The following is an 8,930-nucleotide window of genomic DNA, read 5'->3' on the forward strand; positions in this document are numbered from 1 at the left end:
TATCGGTGTGTGGGATCTGAACATCCAGACCTTGACCCAAAAACTTTTGACGTGTCTCTATGACAAGTTGAGTTTTTTCAAATGACATGAACACTTTATGGCTGTTTTCATATGAGAGAAATACATATACATTTTTAAATCCATGTAAATGACCCAAGTACTGGGTCTTATATAAAGGACAGCCAAAATACCCCTTTAAGCATGCATGGGATAGGCATAAGGCTAAGTTTCCACTTGTTTTTTTTTTCTGGCAGTTTTTGGAAAGCTGCCGCTGCAGTTTTTGAGCTGAAGTCAGAAGTGGATCCATAATGGAGGAGAAGTATAAGTCCTTCCATTATATGTCCTATTCCTTTTGAATAACTTCTGGATTAGGCTCAAAAACTGCAGTGGCAGTATTCCAAAAACTGCCAAGAAAAAAGCCAAGTGGAAACTTAGCCTTATGCCTATCCCATGCATGCTTAAAGGGGTATTTTGGCTTTATACATCTTATCCCCTATCCAAAGGATAGGAGATGAGATAAGATGCATGATCGCAGGTGTCCCGCCACTGGGGACTCCGTAATCTCGGTGCAGTCCCCGAGATTCTGCCATCATGCCCCCTCCCATAGACATTAATGGAGGGGGCATGGCAAGACACCACTCGGGGGCGTGGCTGTGACGTCACATCCCCGTCTTGGAGGCAGCATCCGGCAAAGAATGTCGGGGGCTGCACCGAGATCGCGGGGGTCCCCACCGACGGGACCACTGCGATCATACATCTTGAATAGGGAATAGTATAGTATATATAAAGCCGGAATACCCCTTTAAATTCCTTTACTGCATTTGCAGCTACCACTTCTGCAGGAAGGCTATTCCATGCATCCACTCTTTGCCGAAGTAAATAAAAATTGGATAACCATATGCCGATGTAAATAAATATTTGATATAGTACATGCAGTGCTAGCAAAAGGCAGATTCCAGGATACAAAAGAGGGGAAAATATAAAGGAGGGTTTTGTTAGCACTCTGTTAGTTGTTTTGAAGTGTAAAGCACACAAAACTTGTCACGCTGTATGTTCCACAGTTTAAGTGGGATGGATCTTTCACTGCCACCTAATGGTCACTGTTGATATTACATTTTAGTTCTTCGCATTATTTACCAGTATTTTTGATATAAAGTATTTTTTTCCTACTGTATTCTAAATGGTGAAGCTAAGCACTGTAGCATATTTCATGTAGGGTTTCAAAACTTACATTATTCTCTCCTTCAATTGTTAATATTATGTGGCAATGAAATAATACATTAAATAAAAAAAATAAAAAAAGATTATGTGAAAAATAGTTATGTCACTTATATGTTGAGCTCCATTAGAAAGGCTCTCAGGCTAGGCCTACATGGTCTTTACGTACAACACTCACATACAATCTTCAAACGCTTTTTTTACATTTTGTTATTTTGTGGCCTTGTGCTAAAATAAACAATTATGTCTCCCCCCCCCCCCCCCATTATTCTGCACTCAATACCCAATTTTTTTTGCAAATTTATTAAAAAGGAAAAACAGCGCGTTTAAGCTGTACACAAGAGCTAACATGTTAGTTTGGTTGTGCTAACATGTTAGTTTGATACTTTAGGCAGCCTGATTACGGCAATACCAGATTTGTATAGTTTCTGTCATGTTTTACTAATTAAAAAAAAAATTCTGAACCTTTCCGAATTTTTTTAATTGCTATTTTTAGACCCCTGTAGCTTTTTTCTATTTTTATTTTGCATACCAGGCTGTATGAGGGCTCATTTTTTGTGCCACAATCTGTTTTTGGCATCGGTACCATTTTGGTATTGATCTGACTTTTTTTTATCGCTTTTTAACTTTATTTTCTGGGATATTATAAAAATTGCACTTCTGTGGTTTGGATTTTTTTTTTACATTTACGTCATTTACCGTACAGGATACATAATGTTATATTTTAATAGTTTGTACAATTATGCACGCAGCAATACTAAATATGTTTATTATTATTATGTTTACATGTTTTTATATAGGAAAAGCGGGTGATTTTAACTTTTAATGTGGAAGGGGTTAATGTGTGTCTTTTAAACTTTTATTAAAACTTTTTTTTTACACTTTATTAGACTTTTAGAAGGAATCATTAGATTCCTCATACAGATCAATAGGGTTCTATTGAGCTCCATTGATCTGTGTGCTCTGCGCTCCATTGATAGAGCCTAGTCCAGCCAGGCTCTATCAATGACAGAGCCACGGGACAGCAGGGAACTGAGGTAAGCCCTCCGGCTACCTCTATAGTTGATCCACCCCACTAGCCCACCAGGGAGCATTCACATGTCCCTTTAGACTAAAGATCTAGTGCTGGCTATTAGCAGCGGCCCCCGGCTACTGAAATCAGCCGGGGACTGCAGAGTATGGAGCGAGCATGAGTCGGGAGCCCCCTCCATACAGACTGCTGAGCGCCTCCGCACTTGTCAGGTCCGGCACTGCTTGCCCGAAGCAGGACTAAGGGCCGAAAAAATTCACCTGCCCGGCACCAGGAACGGCATGTCCCAGGCGTCGGGCGATAGGAATTTCACATCCCTGTAATAAAAGGCGATCAAAAAGTCACATATACCCAAATGGGGTACTTAAACAAACTACAGATAATGGCACAAAAAATTAGCCCTCACACATCCCTGAATATGAAAAAATAAGAAAGTTAGAGGTAGTCAATTTTAAACGTACTGATTTTGTGAAAAAAAGTTTGAGATTTTTTTTAAAGCAGTACAATAATAGAAATGTATGTAACCATGGGAATCATTTTAATCCTATTGACCGAGATAATGAAGAAAACATTAAATTTTTACTGTAAAATGTACAGCGTGAAAACAAAACACCCCAAATTTGCAAAATTATGAATTTTGTTCAAATTTCCTTACACAAAAAATATATTTTTGGGTTTACCATACATTTTAGCAAAGCAAAGCAAAATGACGGCTCTCCTCGGCTGAATTCTTACACCTGCACCTGGATTAGCCGGCAGTGTTCCCGGTTCAAGCAATGCAGAAAGAAGGGATTTCCAGCGCAGGATGAATGCAACAGGTTCTTTATTACGGATCACATGGAATGCACAGGTAACACCAATGCGTTTCGGGTCAAGCTGGACCCTTTGTCATGGCATGTCCGTTATACAATAAGAACAAGCTTAAATAGTACAAAATATGGTCACATGTGTGTGACATCACAAAGTTAAAAGCTCATACAAAAACATGGAAAAAATGCACACTCAGAGACAAGGAAAACATGGAGATGGATAAACCAACATCCCAAACCACATCGAACGTATTCGAAAAGCCGTATATATAATATCTATGGGCATTCGAAAACATACACTATCAGTGGCAATAGAAATAGTTATAAAACAGTAAAATAACTCGGAGAGAGGAAAGCTGTCGGACAGAAAGCCAAACATAGCAAATTAGTATGTCAAGATCAAATCATGTCTTAAATTCATACCCATAGGCTCTCTTGTATTTAACAAAAAAATCCAGTAAGACTCTCTGTTCAACAGCTTACTTCTCAGATCCCCACCCCTAATGTTATTTCTAACCTTTTCGATTGCATTTATTTGTAAGGCCGACACATCTCCATTATGCTTATCCCTGAAATGCTTCGACAGGGCTGAAATATTGTATTGATCATTTTTAGCATCGGAGATGTGTCGTCTCATCCTTGTTTTTAATGAATTCGAAGTACAGCCTACATATTGGCATCGACAAAGGCTGCATGAGGCTAGATACACCACCGAAGTAGTGTTACAATTACTGTAAGACTTGTTGAAGTACTGTTTACCCGTAGAAAATGAGACAAAGAAGTTGCATACTTGTATGTGTGCACATGTGATGCAATGATTATGTCCACATCTCCATGTGCCTGGATGGTGTAACCATGTATGTGTATTAGGTGTACTAGATTCTGTCAGGAATAAACTAAGCGATAATTTGGTACTAAATGAAGGACCTCGTCTGGAAACAGTTTTAATATAGGTCTTATCAAAATCTTGTAATGCACTGTCATTTTCAAGAATAGGAAGATATTTTTGCATAATTTTACCAATAATGTGAAATTGACGACTATAACTGGTAACAAAAACAGGGAGTTTCTTTTTCTCATACGACTCCTGTGTAAAAGGCAAATCTATCCTATTTCTAGAACTATTACATGTAGAGGATATCAGGGTGGCTCGATCCAAATTTTTTGCTTTTACATATGCATTATTTAAAGTAACCTCATCATATCCCCTAGCTTTTAACCTATCATGCAAAACTAAAGATTCTTGTTCGAAAACATCATCCTGCAGGCAGTTCCTTCTAAGTCTTATCCATTCCCCATAGGGAATAGGGAATATTCCGAACCTGCGCTGGAAATCCATTCTTTCACCATACATTTTAGGGTATAATGAGTGATTTCATTACAAAATACAACTGGTCACGTAAAAAAATGGAAATATAAAAGAGTAATGGATTTTAGAGAAGGAAAAAACAAAAATGCTAAATTAAAATAGGCTGTGTCCTTAAGGAGTTAAAATTGGGCTCTGGGGTCTCACATTTCTCTTGATCATGTCTGAAATGGATCTACACCTTGATTGGAATCACCTGTGGTAAATTCAGCTGATTGGACAAGATTTGGAAAGACACAGCCATGTCTATATAAGGTCTCACAGCTGACAATGAATATCAGAGCAAACACCAAGCCACAAGGGCAAAAGAACTAAAAGAACTGTTTGTAGTGCTCAGACCAAAATGTAAGAAGGCACAGATCTCGAAAAGGGGCATGAAATCTTTGCTGCACTAAAAGTTTTTCAAGAGCACAGGGGCCTCAATAATTCTTAAATGGAAGAAGTTTGGAACAATCAGGACTCTTCCTTGAGCTCGCTGCCCCACCAAACTAAGTAGTAGTGGGAGAAGGGCCTTGATAAGAGAGGTGACCAAGAACCCAATGGCCACTCTGGCTGAGCAGATGGGCAGATGGGAGAAACTTTGCAAAGATAAACCATCACTACTGTACTCTGCAATCTTGGCTTTATAGCAGAGTGGCCAGAAAGAAGCCTAAACTCAGTAAAAGACTATCATGGATATAAATTCCTTCACTAAACTGGAAGAATGGAACAAATGTCCAGTCCGGCTGCTACAGAATATAGCTCTTACTTTATTGGATAATGAAAATCCCCATAAGGAACATAGATGCAGGACAAAGATAAGATGTGATGCGTTTCAGCTAGTGCAAACCAGCCTTAGTCATACAACTTTATATACTTTTTTATTATATAATAAAATAAGTGCCACATTCTGAAGCAGCCGTGCTGGACATGTGTCCCTTTCTTTCAGTATCTTACCGGTGGGGTCCGCACCAGTCCACGCTCAGACGAGGTTGGAGTGGGCTGATTTTCTCTGTTTTGGACTTTACTGAACTGGTTGTGTAATGCAGCCTACATTTCCCATAAATTCCTGGCTTTGGGTGGGGAGTTTCATCATTGTACCTATTTATCTAATCCGGCTGCTGACATGGGGATCACCCAGGTGAACTCATTACCCTCCGCAGTTCTGTGTTTTCTTATACAAAATGTGATTTTTAGAGAACTATTAACATGAGGAGACATTTTATATATGAAGATTTTAAGTCTTAAGACTGTATTAACACTTTGAATTTTTACTGTATTATTCATGCATTTACCATGAGAACTGTGAACTTATGGAACAGTCTACCTCAGGAACTGGTCACAGCAGGAAAAATTAACAGCTTTAAAACAGGATTAGATACATTCCTGGAACAAAATAACATTAATGCTTATGAAGAAATATAAAATCCCATCCCTTCCTCAATATTGCGCCACACCTCTACCCCTTAATTCCCTGGTTGAACTTGATGGACATATATCTTTTTTCGACCGTACTAACTATGTAACTATGTAACTATGTAACTATTACTGCATTTTGCCAGACTTTGCTGCGATTAGTATATTTATGAAGTGTAAGAGAAAAGCAGAGTATCTGGAGAAAACCACACGAACTCATGTGCAGATGTTGTCCTTGGTGGGATTGGCCACCACCCTACCCTGATCCCATAGAGATGGAGAGAGTATGAAAAGATCAGGTGGAGAGGGGTTTGGAAGCCACTGTAGTATGAGGGGATCTGGTAGGTGATGATGTCATCCTGTAGTTCACAGAAAGTCAGACTCAGTACTGACATCCTGTTGTGTCCATTAAGCACTGGAAGAATTGGAGAGTCAGACAGGTGATCACGTGACCAAGTTGTAGTAATGAAACATATAGATGTAGCTATGGTGCTGGAATAAAACAAATTGCACTGTAGGACTAGTAAAAGTAAGTGTGCATGATATAGGCAAACCCAGGGTACTTCTTTAAGTTTACATTTACATAGTTACATAAATTTACATATTTATTACCATAGGGAGATGGAGAAAGCAAACAAGCTTAATCTTTGCTTTCTCCAATGGCGGATGCCAGGTGGGTTAGCTTAATGACGGTTAATCTGCAAATATTTATGCAATGTGTATGCCCATTTTAATCCATCCCCTGGCACTTTCAACTCATTCCCCTTACAAGTTATTGAAACAAGAAGGAAGAGCGCTCCATAGCGTAAAACCGCCACTAATTGGACATTAGTAATAGTAAAAAACCCTTACCGAAGGCGATTGCGTGAACTCACACACAACAATGGTCTGCGGGAATGAGAGAACAAGTCTGGTCTGCAGCCTCCCCAACCTAGGCAATATTCAACAGGTGAGGACTTCCAAGGGGCGGTGAGGGATATCGGCGCTGACTAGGAACAGACACGTCCGGTGAGTAAAAGATTTTTTAATTAAATGCATTTAAATAAAAAATATTTTACTCACCGGACGTGTCCGTTCCTGGTCAGCGCCGATATCCCTCACTGCCCCTTGGAAATCTTACAAGTTATTGAGCATGTTTCCGGAAAGCTAATAAAGGCTGATAAATAGCCATATGAATCTTATAGAAGTTTTGTTATATTAGAAAAGAACATCTGCTTGTTCTCAGAAATAGTGGCACATTCTATTTGTAGCTCTTGAGCTGTTCTTGGCATTACAAGATGGCCCAATCCAAATAAAGGGATCTGATCTGTAGTACCAAAGTCCAGGAACAAAAAGAGTGCTGCTCTAATCCCATACATACAGCCCCATCACTGCAGATTGATGTCTCAATACATATAATTTATAAGGTTATTAAAAAAATAAAAACAAACCAAATTCAAATCACTTAAATTTATTTACATAAAGAAATACAATTAATAAGGGATTTCTTTTCTAGTGTTAAAAACCCAATTGAGGGTATATTCACACTTACAGAACCCTGCATATATTTAATTCTATTTATTATAATTGATTGATAATTGATTTGGTTGTGGTACCTGTCAGTTATTTTGATTTCTGGGGAAGAGTGTAGGTTATTATACACTAGCTGAGTACCTGGCATTGCCTGGTTTTTCCTACCTAATCCTTGTGGGGGAGTAAAAGCAACATAGGAGGAAGTTCTCATATCCTGTCCTCATATCCCGCCCTCATATCCTGACCTCAAATCCCATCCTCATATCTCCCATCCTCACTTCTCATATCCTGTCCATATATCCCAACCTCATATCCAATCCTTATATCCAAAACTCATATCTCAACCTCATATCCCATCCTTATATCCTGAACTCATGTGCACATGCCCTATATGTGGGTTAATAATAGCATTGTTAATGGTTTAGTTTTGCAAAGGGGATATGGCAAATTTGCTGGTGGTATTAAATTGTTAAAGAATTTAATAAAAATATTAACTGAAGACTGGTGAAAGGGTTTATGGAAACACCACTGATGGCCGTACCAAATGAATAGGGATAACTTTTACACCTGGTGTAAAGTAATAGTGACGAGTAATGAGATTAAAATGCACTTTTATTAGTTGTCTGATTAAAATATTACATCAAACTGATGCAAAAATACAAAAAATGAAAAAACAATGGGGGAGATTTATCAAAACTTGTGCAGAGGAAAAGTTGCCCAGTTTCCCATAGCAACCAATCAGATCACTTCTTCTTCTTCACCAAGGGTGGTGCGGCTGCTGACAAGCTCCGAGCATTTGCAAGAGACCCGGCCCAAGATAGCGCCCGCGCCTCTCACATACCCACGAGGCTGCATCGTGCTTCTTCTTCGACTCTGGTCCGGAGCTGACCCTGGGTGAGGTATCGGCACAGCTGCTTGCGGCAATCACCTCCTGCCAGACCACCCTCACGGGCAAGATCGAGGAGGTTAAGATTGATGTGGGTCTGCTCAGGCAAGATATGCAGGGCCTGAGGGAGAGGGTTACCCATGTGGAGGGGAGGATCTCTGCCGTTGAGGACACTTTAGCTCCAGTCCCTACCTCTATATCTGAGCTGACTTCGCAGCTAGAACTGTGCAGACAAAAAAACGATGATTTAGAGAACCGATTAAGGAGAAATAATATACGTATAATTGGCATGCCTGAGAGATCTGACGGCTCAGCGCCTGGTGCTTTTGTGGAGCAGTGGCTTAAGGATATTTTCCCGGATGCCTCCTATTCTGTTGCTTTTACTGTGGAGCGGTCACACCGTGTCCCTGCAAAGCCCCCTCCCCCATGGGCCCTTCCTCGGCCCTTGCTCGCCAGAATATTGAATTGTAATGACCGGGACCTTATTCTCCGCTTAGCTAGACTGGCTCCTGATCTGACCTATGACAATGCCAATATTTCCATTTTTCCTGATTTTTCGGCGGACTTACAACGCCGCAGAGCAACGTTTGTGGAGGTTAAACGCAGGCTGAGAGATTTGGGCATTGTTTACTCCATGGCATATCCTGCGCGTCTTAGAGTTGTGGATGGTGACCGTGCGGTGTTTTTTATTGACCCTGGAGAAGCTGCTGAATG

The sequence above is a fragment of the Hyla sarda genome, chromosome 4 (assembly GCF_029499605.1).
Source record: "Hyla sarda isolate aHylSar1 chromosome 4, aHylSar1.hap1, whole genome shotgun sequence".
NCBI lineage: Eukaryota > Metazoa > Chordata > Amphibia > Anura > Hylidae > Hyla > Hyla sarda.